Below are 14,934 nucleotides of genomic sequence, written 5' to 3'. Positions count from 1 at the left end.
TTCTCGATATGTAAGCCTCCGACGCCATAGTAGCTTAAAAAGCCCAAGACATCTTCTTCAAGGGATGTTTTACGAACTGATTGATGTGAGATTCTCGAAGTTTCTTCCCTGGAGATCTGCGAACATGCAGACTTCTTTGACCCTGTACGAAGAAATGATTCTCGTCACTGAATAACACCTTCCTCCATTGTTCTTGCGTCCAGTTCTTGTATTTCAGACCCCATTGATACCGGTTTTTCTTCATTGAGTTGGTAAGAAGTGGTTTTTTGACTGGTCTCCTTGCCCCTCTAACGCAATTTCAAATGACGTAATATTCCTCAAAATTTCGTCATATATCCCCAATATAGATCTAACGTACTGCAAAACACATCTAATGACGCCGTCTGTCTGAAAAAATGACGATAAAAGGAAATCAGCGGGTCCAGCGAGCCTACACCGGCCGCCATGCTGAAAATATTGAAAAATGACCATTTGTTTCAATTAAGTTGCACAAGCGTGTATATGCTTAAAGTAGTTAAAGTCTTTAAAACATTTAGCATGTCGCAATTCTCACTTTGTTCTTTTGCTCATAAAAGATCTCGACGTTATGACAATCGGTTTGTAAAATACTGTGTTTGTGTTTTTCTTATAGTAAAGCCACAAAGAGCTATCTGCTCAGCCCAGCGAGGGGAATCTAACCCCTGATTTTAGCGTTGTAAATCCGAAGACATACCGTTGTACTAGCAGGGGGCATAAAATATTGAAACAATTTAATCTCTTATTTGCCCTAAATGTCAAGATACGTTTTAAAGAAATTTCACGCATTTTCATTTTCCTTCATTTCTTGTAAACGCGTAATTGTATATTTGTGCTGTTATATATCGCTAAACATGTCCCACAGTTTTGGTTGCATGGGTGTTTTAACTTTACCATTTAATTCCACTCTCACTTTAAAATTAGCTGCAAATTCAGAAGAAGCTACTGAATGTTTGCTCTTAACTTATTCAACAGTTTTAGATTACGGATAGGTCTGTTTGAAGTTTTGACGGTTCTAACTTAATTGTTTAGGTAATTTGACACGCAAAGTTTTCTTCTGTTTGAAATTACCAAATAACGAAAACAATATTTATATCTCCACTTCCTTATTCATAAAGCTAAAAAAATAAACTTTCATACAAACAAGCTGTTCAGTTGAAAATATAATATTAAAATATGTACGTGTCAAGCTTCTCAACGACAAAGCATAGCCAGGTGGATAAGGCGCTTGACTCGTAACATGAGAGTTTAGGTTCGAAACCCTATCACACCAAACATGCTCGCCATTTTAGCCGTAGAGGTATTATAAGGTGATTGTCAATCCAATTATTCGCTGGTAGAATAGTAGCCCAAGATTTGGCGGTTGGTGATAATGACTAGCTGCCTTCCGTTTAGTCTTACACTGTTAAATTAAAGACGACTATTGCAAATCTTCCTCGTGTAGATTTGCGCGATGTTACAAAACGAACAAACAAAGCTCGTCGAACCTGACATTATGGCTACGAGAACTTTCTTTCAACTTGTTTCTAGTTGCTTGATATTGCCAGGGGTTATATATAAAAATAACTTACATGTTTGGTAAGTTTGAAATATTTACAGGCTATATTCTCTTTGGGTAAGTCTCATACTTTTATCTTTGTTCTTAGATATTCGTACAAAGCTAAGCAAACGATATTTGTGCTAATCACCCTTATTTTTTAGCTGATAGACTAACGTCAAAGCAACTGGTTAACAATACCCACCGACCACTTTAGGGTAATTTTTGTTTTGCCGAATAGGGAGACTTATTATTCTCTTAAAGCGCATATTCATTTATATAATGTTTTTAAGTAAGTGGTTTAAAATGAGAAACGAACGTACTTGTCAATAATAGAAACACAATAACTATAATGTTGTATTCTCCAGAAAATGCTTGAAGACATTGATAGTGCAGACAACAAGTTGCTGTTAAGAATTAAAAATACTTTTAATTTGAATAATGAAGCACCAGATAAACAATCAGCTAAAACATCGTGCATTAAATTGATAAAGAAAATGAAAATTCAAGCGGCAGGCAGAAAAACTGTCATATCTTTTTGAGTTTCGACTGGTATCACAAATATTGGGCTACGGTATCTCTTCTTTGTACTTTCATTATTTCTCACCAAAACATTACGCTTTCATAATGCTTAAAAAATAGTATTATTGATAGATGTTTGCCTAATATGACGTCTATCCTAGTTGATGCGTTATTCTCGTACTGAACAAAATATAGTCTGAGTAAGGAACTCCAGAGACACATGTGAAATGTTATTTATTACAAAACTTTGATTCCAACTTTATAATGGATTAAACGATTGGGGTCTAGCATTGTACTTTATCACGAATATTGTATCTTTTATTGTTATTTCTTCGTAACCTATTCGCATTTTAAAATAATAAAATTTTACGATTGTATAAAGAGAAGACGATTTTGCTTTTGAATTTCGCACAAATCTACTGGATCTACAAATCTAGCTATCTGTGCTAGCCTTCCCTAATTTAGCAATGTAAGACTAGAGGGAAGGCAGCTAGTCATCACCACTCACTGCGAACTCTTGGGTTACACTTTTACCAACGAATAGTAGGATTCACCGCACATTATAACGCCCCCACGGCTGAAAGGGCGAGCATGTTTGGCGCGACTGGGATGCGAACACGCGACCCTCAGATTACAAGTCGAACGCCTTAACACGCTTGGCCATGCCGGGCCAGATGATTTTGAATAGATGAATTGAAACGTGTTAATAATAATATGTAAATTTTTAACAAGTTATACCTTATGTTTTTCAGTTCACAATTGTGGGTTTAAAGAATTGTTAGATTTAAGGAACTCGAAACAGAATGTTACCAATCTGGACATGGTGAACAAAAAAACCCACTTAATAAATGCTTGTGATTCTATTTTATATATAATGCTTTCCGGATTGTACACTGATATGAGTCTTTAACTACTCGAAGCCTATCTGAACACAAGTGCATTTTATGAATAATTTCTCTTCGAGACGCCTAAACAGGTTTCACTAAATATTAGCAGATAAAACAAGAAATGTTTTTGTTATTGTTAATGACAGTAACAATCATATTTAATAATAAGCTTCTTTCTTTTCTTCAACTTTATCCAGAAACATACATGATATATATCATCTTCTTCATTCCGTCATATACAGAGACAGCTCTACGGAAATGGCCTTAATAACACACACTAACTGTTTGTTTTTCACACTCGTTAAGATGAGATGAAACAATGTTGAAATATATAAAGTGGCTTTTGCAATCGTTTATTGGCTTAAATAAAGATTTTAACTGTGTTTTATAAAAATGTTCTTCTTTTGTGGATTTTAATATTTTATGCTGGAATTAGTTCTCCTATCGGTCAAGAACCGCCACATTGTAAAGCCAAAAAAGAAACATCTTAAAGTAGAAAAATGTTGGGAGAGACAGTCTAGGAAGATTCTTTCTATCTCACAAAACTTATATGTTTTCGCTATATCTAATTAGTTATTGAGATTTGTTGGGTTAACGTACTGAAATATATTTTCAAAATTATTTGGACTTAACCCTCTATTTCGGTTATATTATTTGGATGAAATATTTTGTAGTTACTTGGTGCATTTTTTTTTATGATTTAATTTTGTCATGTTATTTGTTTGAATAGTTCTGTTACCTATTCATTTATTAAAAATAAACTTTTCTTCTTTTAAATACTGCAAGTTAGTTGTTATTTCAGTAAACATAGTGTTAAAACAAACTTTTCCGTATATAGTTTTTACAGACTTTAAGTCATCGGTCTGGCTTTCTGATCAAGGCACGTGGAACTTCTTATTGAAGGTCTTCAAGATATTGCTTCTGATGTTGTTCAGAAATAGATGTGACAAATTTATTTATGAAGATACTTTGGTGAGAGCATCTTTCTGTTAAACCCAAGTGGCTTCATAGGATATCACATAACTTAGCTGTAGAATTTTTCCAGCTAATCATGAAACGATTTTGCACACATTTAAACTTTAATGCTACATTAAAGAAGAGATAAATTGTAATTGATTTTGAATTTTCAGGGCACTTGTAAAGGAAATGCAACACTTAATTATTATATAACTTTGTATCATTTCTACCAGAGTATATATTTATATAAATAAACGTTAATGTTTGTGAATGTCTATTTGTTCAAATTTCTTGATGAATCAGCACCAAACCTGACACTGTGATACAGGATGACGCGACGAAGGTCATAGGGTTTTGGAAAAATTGTTTGAAATTGCTTTCTATTAATAACAAACATATACCCGCTTGCAGGATAGTTTTAAGTTTATGGACTCACAACTCTACGATCCGGGGATAGATTCACCGCTTTGGTCATTGGAAGTAGCTCAATTTGGTTTTGCATCAATCCAAACAATAATAATAAACCTATACAGTACGATAAGGTTTGAATAGATTGTTATATTTTTTAATAGATTTAATTAACTTCTAAGTACAAAGATTCACAATGGGTTTTTTTTTCTGCGATATGCCTACCTCAGGTACTAAAACTCGGTAGATTTGTAAATCAGCAGACATAAAGCTGTACAACTAGAAGCAGATTATGAAAATTACAGTTTGCCAAAAAATAACTAAAGCCAAAAGATTATCACATTATTCACTTTTTCTTGTATTAAACTTGTATATTCAATAATATTTATATTTTATTTTTCAGGGTCTTCTGTTTAACATGTGAGAGCTGGAAACCTTCTGATTGATTTCTGTCATTCTTGTACTTATACTAAAGATGTCTTTTAAAATGTAAACTAGTTATCTTTACCAAAAATGTCAATAAAAACATTTAATATTTTGTTTGGTCATTGTTATATATCCCTGTTGTAATTATAAGCAAGACCTTGAATACTGAAACATTCACAAACGACAAAACAATTTATAGGGAAATAAAAAAATTTTTTAAGGTTTCGTTTTCATTGTCCACGGTGAATAATCATGAGTAATTAGTGATTCAGCAGAAAGTTAAGAGGTCTTATTTCATACTTCCTGTTTACAGAGGTGGCACAGTTTTGTTTAGGAAGGCTGTTCTGCAAAACAATTTTGAGCTGATAAGAATAATGCTCTGTAAAGAATATATTGTTTGGGGAGCAGATTTCTCTTTGTTTAACACAAGTGTTTCAGTTACTCTCGGGCGCTCATAGGTGAACTATCTCTCTTCACCCATTTTGAAATGTCTTCATATCCGCCGCCTCTCCAAATTTTAATGAAAACATACAGAGATCAACCTTTCAGATTCAAAAAGTTCTACAAAGTGTTTTGAAGTATTTAACCCCCTTGCATAAGGAATAAACAAGAAATTAATGTCTTTGATATTTAAGGGACAAAACGGTTGTTTTCACTATCGTTTAGGGACGGTATACCAAGGTGGTTAAGGTACTTGTTTTGTAATCTGAGAGTCGCGGGTTTACATATTTGTCACACCAAACATGCTCACCCTCTGAGCCGTAGTGGTGTTATAATGTGATTGTGCATCCCATTATTCGTTGGTAAAAGAGTTGACGGTGGGTGGTGATGACTAGCTGCCTTCTCTCTAGTCTTACACTGCTAAATTAGGGATTGCTATTGCAGATGGCCCTCGTGTAGCTTTGGACGATATAAAAAACCACCTTGGCGTTAAATGATAATTTCCGTTTTTTGCATCACACTGATTTATTTCTTCTGGATGACATAAACCTTTAATCCGTGCGCTATGAAAATAAAAATTTAACACATCCCAGAGTTCTATACCAGAATCGGGTCCCTAAGTAACTAACATTTAATGTGCATAAGAAGTATTTTTTCAAAATTAAAGTCTCATTTTTTTTTATTTTCCCGGAATTGCTCAAAGGAAGTTGCCGAGAGGAGTCATGTGTTTTTACCATAGTCTTTTGAGTGTCAGTCAGTGATCAGATACTAAAATTATATTATATAAAGGATGTGTAACTTTGCAGTTTGCTCTGTCTTTACATCAGTAAGACGCGTGCATGTCATAAATAATAAGAATTATGCACTCTGTAGACCACAACAGGAAATAACAGATGAACGTAAAATGTGAGAAAAAATATTTATTACTCTTAATTCTGAATCTACTTATTCTTTAAACAGAACACTTTTAGGAACAAGTATAATTTGTATAATGTTTAATATAATATATATATAGACACTTTGATTAAATCGATTTAAATTGAATCTCCACTCTACTTCCAAATAAAAAAAATTTAATGCACCTCACCTTTAAAATGGAGTATTAATCTTTGAATACCTAAAACAATAAGGACAATTTTCCACAAACTAATGTATCTCCACCTGATCAGTTGTTGGTTCTGAATCTGCCGTAAATCTAAAAAACAGGATATTTGTCCCTCTGTACTTCGCGGGAAATCCAGCAATGGGTTTAAACAGTGTAATAGCGAAAGCTTTCTTCTGACTCACTGAGGTATGAATGGTTTAGATCTTCACAAACTGTGAACTGGAGAAAATTGTGCCTTCTTCTTTAATTCAGTAGAATAAACTAAAAAATGTGTAACTTTTCACACCTTCACACAATGAATTTTTACACGAAAAATAAATGTTAACGTCCATTGCTTTTAAAACACCTCTACACTAAGTTGGAATAGCTTTATTGCTATTCGCTTTTCATATCAATTGAAATGTAGCATGTGAAATCGTATACAAAAAGTGGCTGTTAACTCTTACTAGTTCAAATTGCACATCGCTAATCAGTAGTTTGCCTTTAATAGGTTGAGAGTTGATTTTCTTGATATTTCAGCTACGGAAAAGATAAAATGGTTAATTTTTAGTATGATCTTAATTTTAGCTAAATTTGCCAGACTTTCTGTAAGCAGTCATCAGAGAATGATACGATTTTGTAAGAAACTTCATTAAAACTAGACAATAATATTTCCAATTATGAAAATGACTTAAAGTATAACTTTTACCTGTGACATATTAATTTGATCTTTGTAATCTTTCCTCTAATTTGATAAAAAAGTAAACAATTATTCCTTTGAGGTATTAAATCCTCTTTATATGAAATTTCAACATCAACAGAAAACCTTTTTAATTATATTGAAATCAATTCCCAGCTCCCAGGCACTGTTAACTGAGATCTTATATGTATATATACATATATACTGCGACCAATAGATTAAAAACAATACATCGTCAACAATTTTATACAACTTATATCATCTTAAACGTATAACACGATACAAATAAGCTGATGATAATAAAATTATACTTCACGTGAAAGTGCATTAGCACAGATGTATCAACCCCTTTGACGAGGGTTATCTTCAAACCATATTATATTAATGTTAAACTTCCATTTAACAGCATTCTTTTCTTACCTTTAATTTGATTCAAATGGTCGATGGGTTGTGATCAGTGTAAGTGACAATATATTGTTGAAATGCAGATATACATGTATTGAAATATTCTGAAGCCAATGTTTCTTTATCCACGGTTGAGTAATTCTTTTGGTGAGAGTTAAACATTTTAGAAAAATAACAAATATGGCATTCAGTGTCTCTGTTGTTTAAAATCCAACCGAATAAAAGGTAAATACCAGTCACTTTTACTCGATTCCGTAATGGAATTTTCCAGCTCATAAGGCATTTTCTCACGCATTTTATCAGCCTTGATTGGATACACACGATAGGGACGTTGTTTCACAAGAGAATATTGACCTACATAACGTCATAAATGGCAATTTTGGTTAGATTAGGAACGTCCGCAAATATACACACATATTCGTTAAATAAAGTAGCAAGTTGATTTTTCACTTCACAAGGATCCGCAAATCTGGATCGAAACCTGGAAACATAATTCAGTAAGTACATTTCTTTCGGGTCATTTATAAACTACTGTTCTTTCGGTAACTTCAAAGGACAACGCACTGAATGGCCAAACACCAAATTGAATAGACTAAACCCTAACGACTCCTAAACTGACTCACGAATAGCAAATAATAATAAATTAACTCCTTCATCCCAGTCCTTCTCATTATCCAGAGAATAAGTCCGAATAATATTTTTAAGGTAGACTAGAATCTTTCAAGAACACCTTGCGATTCAGGATGGTAAGTGCTAGATTTCATCTGTTTAGCGACGAGCTGGTAAACGATTTGTTGAAAAACCCCGACATAAAATTTGATCCTTTATTACATTGAATTTCATAAGGCAAGTCAACAAAAGTAAAGTAATTTATCACTGCCTTAGATTTTTTTGCTGAAATATTTCTTAAAAGAATGATAACTTCAGAAAATCGAGTGGATGCACACATAATTGTCAACAAATACTGATGTTTTAATGGAATTTTTGGAATGGACCCAACAGAGTCAATAATCACACGACGAAAGAAATCTTCGAATGCTGGGATAGGTTTCCAAGAAAAACAAAAGAAATTTTATGGTTCGAGTTTCCAACCAATTGACATGTATGACAATTTTTGATAAACCGAGAAACATCTTTCCTAATTTTTTTGGCCAAAATAAATATCTCATAATTTTGTTACGCGTCTTGTTGATTCCTAAATGACTTCCCAAAGGTAGTTCATAGGCAACTTTCAATATTTGCGAACGATATGCTTTTAAAACAGTAATTTGATAAAGCCTCCTTCTTTGAAGTTGATACATTTGGTTGCCTCCAGTTTCTAATGAGCACCCCATTTTGACAAAAGTTATCGTTTGAAACTTTTTTCAATACATTCTTTTGGAGTACACATTTAAACAGTGAAGAGATCTGTGGATCCTTTTCGTGCTCACGAATGAGTTTGCTTTTAGCAAACGGAAATTCACCAGGTGAACCAGATCTCTCACGTCCTTTTTTGCTTTCCGTCAGACTTGTAAGATGGACAATCAATCATGAGATCCAATAATTGTCACAAATTTACAATGTTCTCTGAACACGTATCTATTATTTCATTTTGGCTTAATTTCTTATCCTGAGCTCGAGTCACTGAGCATGAGGAATCACTTCTAGATTCTCCTCAACAACTTCATCCTACTTGAAGCTCGGCAAAAATTTATCCCCCAGCCAAATCGTTTCCATTCAATAATTATACAGACTTAATTGAGAGAGGTGGTCTTGCTCCAGACAGAACTGGTACCGAATCTAGATCTGATGTCAAGTAAATTTAAAAGAAAAGAACTTTTATAAAGCCACCGTCCACTTACTGAGTCATAACAGGTTCAGCACTGGCAGTATTCATAACTAAAGGCAATACACCTTCTAACAACAAAATATGTATTGGTATAGGATTAGCAGTAATATTCATCAAAAACAAACATAAAAGGTTTAGATCTTTCCATATCAGCATCAGTCTTTTTATCATTGGCTAAATAAACAACATCAAGTGATCTGGTGAAACTATGTCCATAAGTGTACATAAACGCATTGGATGTTGCATTCTTTTCTTTTTCAAACTCCAACAGTCAGACATAATATGATCAGAATCAACATTTTAAATTTTGTTCTATGAGCTTCTGTAAATTTTGTTTTGACAAAAAAATTGTTATCTGAGATAAGAGAGAATCTTTCATACCAAGAATTGAGCAAATTATTTAAACTATTTAATCTCTGTGCTTTAAGTATCCTAAAAGTCGCAGTTTTCTCTTCGTTATGCTGTTTCAGACTGAGTCGAATGTATTGTGAGCTATTCCAGTCAGTCTCTAAAATAATGAAACAATTCATATCTTTTTGTTCTGAGCGTCAGACCACATTTTGATCATAAGAGAATTTTAACAATTTCTGATATTCTTGTCATTAATGCGAAAAAAGTTCATTACCTGATTCTGAGTAAAATGAGTACCTCTCGATAACTTTTCTTCTACATTTATATTATGTTCATTAACATATTTAGGGTATTAATGTATTAAATTAGAAATGTTCCGGTAATAAATGTAAAGATCAAACAAAGGTAATAAAATGACACATATAAATAACAACGTGTAAGAAAATGATAGATTTTTACCACGGGCAAATATCAACATTCTCACGTATCATAGTCGATAGAAGGAAGTGCATCTATAACCTGTATTGATATTCTCCGAATACGTTTATACAAATTGATTATTACTTTCAGTGTTTCTATATTTTTAAACTAGTTCTTAATTAATTAATAAGTATTGGAAACATCATAAAAACTTAAATATCTGTTGTTGTATATATATTTTGGCATATTTTCACGCTCTAAGAATTTTGACTCTATCACTTTGTTTTGTATACTCTTGAGTTCTGTTAAGATTATAGTTCTACATAAACAAAAATTATTAACCAACTTAAAGCATCATTATATTCATTACAGATTAGTAGTTTTGTTACTTGCAAATTTGTAATTAATTTGCTATCAAAGGCGTCGCTTGCAATTACATTTTGCAAAACCCCTTCTACTTCAGGTTGTGGAATGGTCTATTCAACAGAAATTACAAAATTTGTTGAACTTATTCTTAATGCAGGAATAAACAAGTTTAAAATAATAATGAAAAGTTTTATAATATATGAAGACAAATCAGTGTGTAAAGTACAGCCTTTCTACATAAGAATTTTCATTAAACTTATCTAAAATCGATTTTCAGCTTTCTAATATGTACTTTTATAAGCATATCAAATAATAACATGGACGGATAAAAGTAAATAATACATTTGAAAGAAGTAATCTATATATTTGTATATATATATACAAAGAAGAATTCAGATATAAATAATTAAAATATACATTAGTTTTGTATAGGTTACTTCATAATTAACTTCTTTACTACTTAAATTATAGATAAATGTTTCTTTGAAACAAAACTGGTTCCTGACGGAACTCAATGGTAGACTGAATCTAAGTCTCCGTCCATAGACCCTTGTTACCCAAGAAAATCGCACTCTGCACATTGACAATATGGGTGCGTTAAAGAGTGAGGTGTGAAAATTCATGTAAGATATTGATGGTAATTACTAGCTACTTATGCTCTAATATCTCAATAGTATGTTAAGAATGCCAATATTAGATTTGTTTCATTAGAAGTTATTGTGTTGCTTGAATCTGATGAACATAGATCGATAAACGTGAAATGGTAGATCATAAAATAATACTAGAAATCCATACAATCTTTATGTCTTACAGCTTTACAAAATTATTATATAATATTTCATCACACTCACGAAATTCTTTCTGTAATCTGATGGTTTAATGATTGTTTTGTAAAATTATTAATAAGATTTTTACAGAAATTTAACAAGAAATGAAAACGATATCGCTATGCAATAAGGAGTCTTAAAATTTATCTCATGCAATACGATACTTGTAAACAAAGCGGAATTTTCAGAACGACTTAATAAGCAAATAAAATTTCCAGGACAAACAATTCAGTATCATCGTTCGTAATAAAAACAACCTATTCAAACACCTCTTAAACAAAAATTTGTGATAATCATACTAGAAAAATATTTAAGTTAAACTGTGCGTCAATCAAAATTGAGAAATTTAGGCAAATATGTTTTTTAAATACAATATAAATCAGCTTTTGACTTACAATTATTTGTAAGGGATATTTTATGTAAGGTAATAGTTTCTTTGTTTGTTTTTGAATTTCGCATAAAGCTACTCGAGGGCTATCTGTGCTAGCCGTCCCTAATTTAGCAGTGTAAGACTAGAGAGAAGGCAACTAGTCATCACCACCCACCGCCAACTCTTGGGCTACTCTTACCAACGAATAATGGGATTGAGAGTCACATTATAACGCTCCCACAGCTAAAAGGGCAAGCACATTTGGTGCGACGGGGATTCGAACCCGTGACCTCATATTACGAGTCGAACGCCTTAACCAACCTGGCCATGCCGGCCCAGGCCGTAATGTAATATATAGCACGACGAGTGACATATAAAGACTTCAATGCTGGTAATGTGATGTCATGTTATAAAGTCTTAAAAATTAGATTTAGCCTGTGGTATTCGGCTACGACAGCAGAACATAGGCCTTCTGGTGATGTTTTTATTTGTTTATTTACTTAACCAAGCCAACAACTAAAAATATATATACACAGTATTCTGTGTTAAAGCTGGTATTCTTTATATTTGATAATGAGATTGAATTTATATCGACGTTACATTTGTTGGTACATTTGTTGTTGTCTGGTTCACTAAAATTTGATTGTTATTCTTTTTTTGAAAAAAAACATCCTATCTTTACAGCTGCATCTACGTATTCTATTTTAGTATTTTTTTGTATTTTTATGTACTGTTATCAAGTAAAAAGAATAAATACAAAAACTTCAAAATTAAAACTGTTGGGGAAATTATTTTAAGAACATCACTATATGCTACTTCTAAATATATTATGTATACGATAATATATGGGCAATAAATGCAAACTATAAGTTTTTATTATATCTTAAGTGACTAAAACACTCACACAATTAATGCTTCTAAGTACACAATTTCATAGCTTTATTTGAAGGCTTTCAAAATCTTAAAATAAACACTCTACACACCATCCTCAAAAGTGTAAACCGTATAATCCAATGTCATTAATCATATGACTCAGTACTAATAGTTAATTTATATAAGGAACTTAAAATCACGCAACGTATATACTTTCTGACTTCTCAACTTCCCATCCTTATTGTAAACATGATAATTATTTTAATATGTTGTATTGTTTCTATAGATTCTTTAATGTTTCTAGCTACCATATCATTCAGCTTAGCCAATATAACAGTTTCTTTGAAATGAATGATATGACCAGTACTTATATGTTCAGCTAGCACAGAGGTTTTACTGTTATTTTAACACTTCTTTAATGTTCGATTATTCTCAACTTTAAGTTTCTATTTATCTGCCTAAAGTAAACACAACTACAACATTTATCTTCAATTTTGTAATTGCCTATTTTCTTCCATTATATTAATTACATCTTTAGTTTAATTTAATATTTAACTAATTTTATTCAAACGCTTTTAACTCGGAATAAGACTGTTATTACGAAATTCTTGAGATATGAAATATTCAGTCTTGATTGAATTTTCTTTCCTTCGCACGAAAAGTTGAACAAAAATTCAGCTTGGCTCACTAATGAAAGAATACTTGCCGTAAAATTCTTATATGTGTGAGATGTGTAACTACATTTTGGTTTCTAATTTTGTTTTCATTCCTTTAAATCTCACGATCAGTTATTTTTTGGAACTACGCTAGCCGTCCCTAAATAATTAGTGAAAGGTTAGAAGAAAGGCAGCTAGTCACTACTACCAACCAACAGCTCTTGAGCAACTTTTTTAACAATGAATATGGGAACTGATTGTCATATTATAAAGCCCTCATAACGATGGCAACATGCAAAAAATACAAAACTAACATTGTCATGTTATGGTAGGCACCAGTATTGTGTAAGTCGATTCAAAACATGCTTTGATTATTAAAAGAGTATACAGGTTCTCACTACAAGGTCGGTCTATTAAACGATCTCGTAACAATTTTGTAATTCTGGGTAACTTGAGCGTCTGGTCTCCATCAAAATTAAAAGTAAAGTAAAAGTAAAATTAAAGGTAAAGTTCTACTACAATACTAATGTTCTTAATATCCAAGTAGTGGAAAAACTACTCGATTGTATATTAAATATTTAACTTCGTTGTTCATATAATACATGATCACTAACTTTTTATAACTTGAATCTTCAATCCACTTCCAAATAAACTGAAGTTTAATATCCACCAACCTTTTATACAAGACTATTTATGGCTTGAATTGTTAAAGAAATAAAAAGTATTTGCCACAATGTCTAGTTGTTCAGTTGTTTTAGGTTTTGTGACAAAAATATACAAAGTAATAGAGTACCTTGCAGGGAACCTAACCCTGAATATTAGCATTGTAAGTACAGAAACCAGTAGTTCAGAACTTAACATATTATGAAAGTGCGAAAAGTGCGACCTTTTCACCAATAAAATGAAATTTAATATGGCATATGCCTTCGATTAATGCTCCCTCTAATTATCACCATCTATATAAGGCTTACATATTGCCACAGCAGCAGTAATCCAACAAAGAATTCTGCAGGTTCTTGCCTCTTCTTATTGACTACTACCGTTTAAGTTTGAATGTCACAGTGTATGACTATCCATAGTCGCCATGACCTACGTATTAACAACAAGATATAAAATGAAACTTAATCATAGAAATCAGTAATCAATACTAATAACTGATAAAGTCACGTGGATTACAATTTTCCAATATCTTGTTCGCTGCAACAACTAACTTCAAAGTTCCTATCATGGTGCCAGTGACAGGAGAATACATAGTACATGTCAAGACTAATTTGCAGGAGTTTTTTCTTTTGCAAACTATATATACCATACTTACTGCAAATCTACAAATAAATTGTTTGTGTTTATTACAAATTATTATAGATATATATTTTATGTTACATGTTTTATCATATTACTAGATTAATTTCTATTTAGCATCCCCTTTTATAGTTTGCAATGCCCCTAGAGCATTAAACAGCGGCAATACTCTGTGTGATATTTTCACACTTACAAGCAACATAAAAATTTTCTAAGTAATGCAATGAATTCTACATGAAGATCGCGGATTTGAATACTGCCTTTCCTCAAATCTTACACTGCTCAATTACGGACGGTTATCGCTGGTATATTTTGTGTACCTTTGCGTGAATTTAAAAAAAACAAGAAACAAGAACTAATACTTGCTAAGCTTTACACCCATTTCTTCCACATTATGTACTAGAAATAAGATCGCATTTTATTGCTTGCATTACAACTATGGTAATTTGTATGTTAGTATACTAATGTTTTTTTTATTCTTCTGAAACTTCAAACGTTTGCAATAATTCTCGGAGTTTAGAAAATACGCAGCCTCATATGTATAGAGGAATATCAGCTTTCA

General features: G+C 32.2%; 2 long non-coding RNA genes across 3 annotated transcripts in view; one reads left to right on the top strand and one right to left on the bottom strand.

The window, feature by feature from the left end:
- The window catches only part of LOC143223224 (uncharacterized), a 334,153-nt gene that overhangs the window by 24,724 nt on the left and 294,495 nt on the right, over positions 1–14,934 (bottom strand). The window lies entirely within an intron of this gene.
- Positions 1,402–4,868, top strand: LOC143224253 (uncharacterized). The gene is made up of 3 exons (XR_013013293.1): positions 1,402–1,630; positions 3,800–3,933; positions 4,730–4,868. It is a non-coding gene; the product is annotated as an uncharacterized LOC143224253 (long non-coding RNA).

The sequence above is a fragment of the Tachypleus tridentatus genome, chromosome 8, assembly GCF_004210375.1.
Source record: "Tachypleus tridentatus isolate NWPU-2018 chromosome 8, ASM421037v1, whole genome shotgun sequence".
In the NCBI taxonomy this organism is placed as follows: Eukaryota; Metazoa; Arthropoda; class Merostomata; order Xiphosura; family Limulidae; genus Tachypleus; species Tachypleus tridentatus.
Note: the sequence above shows the minus strand (reverse complement) of the source record. Positions and strands in the feature narration are given on the sequence as shown.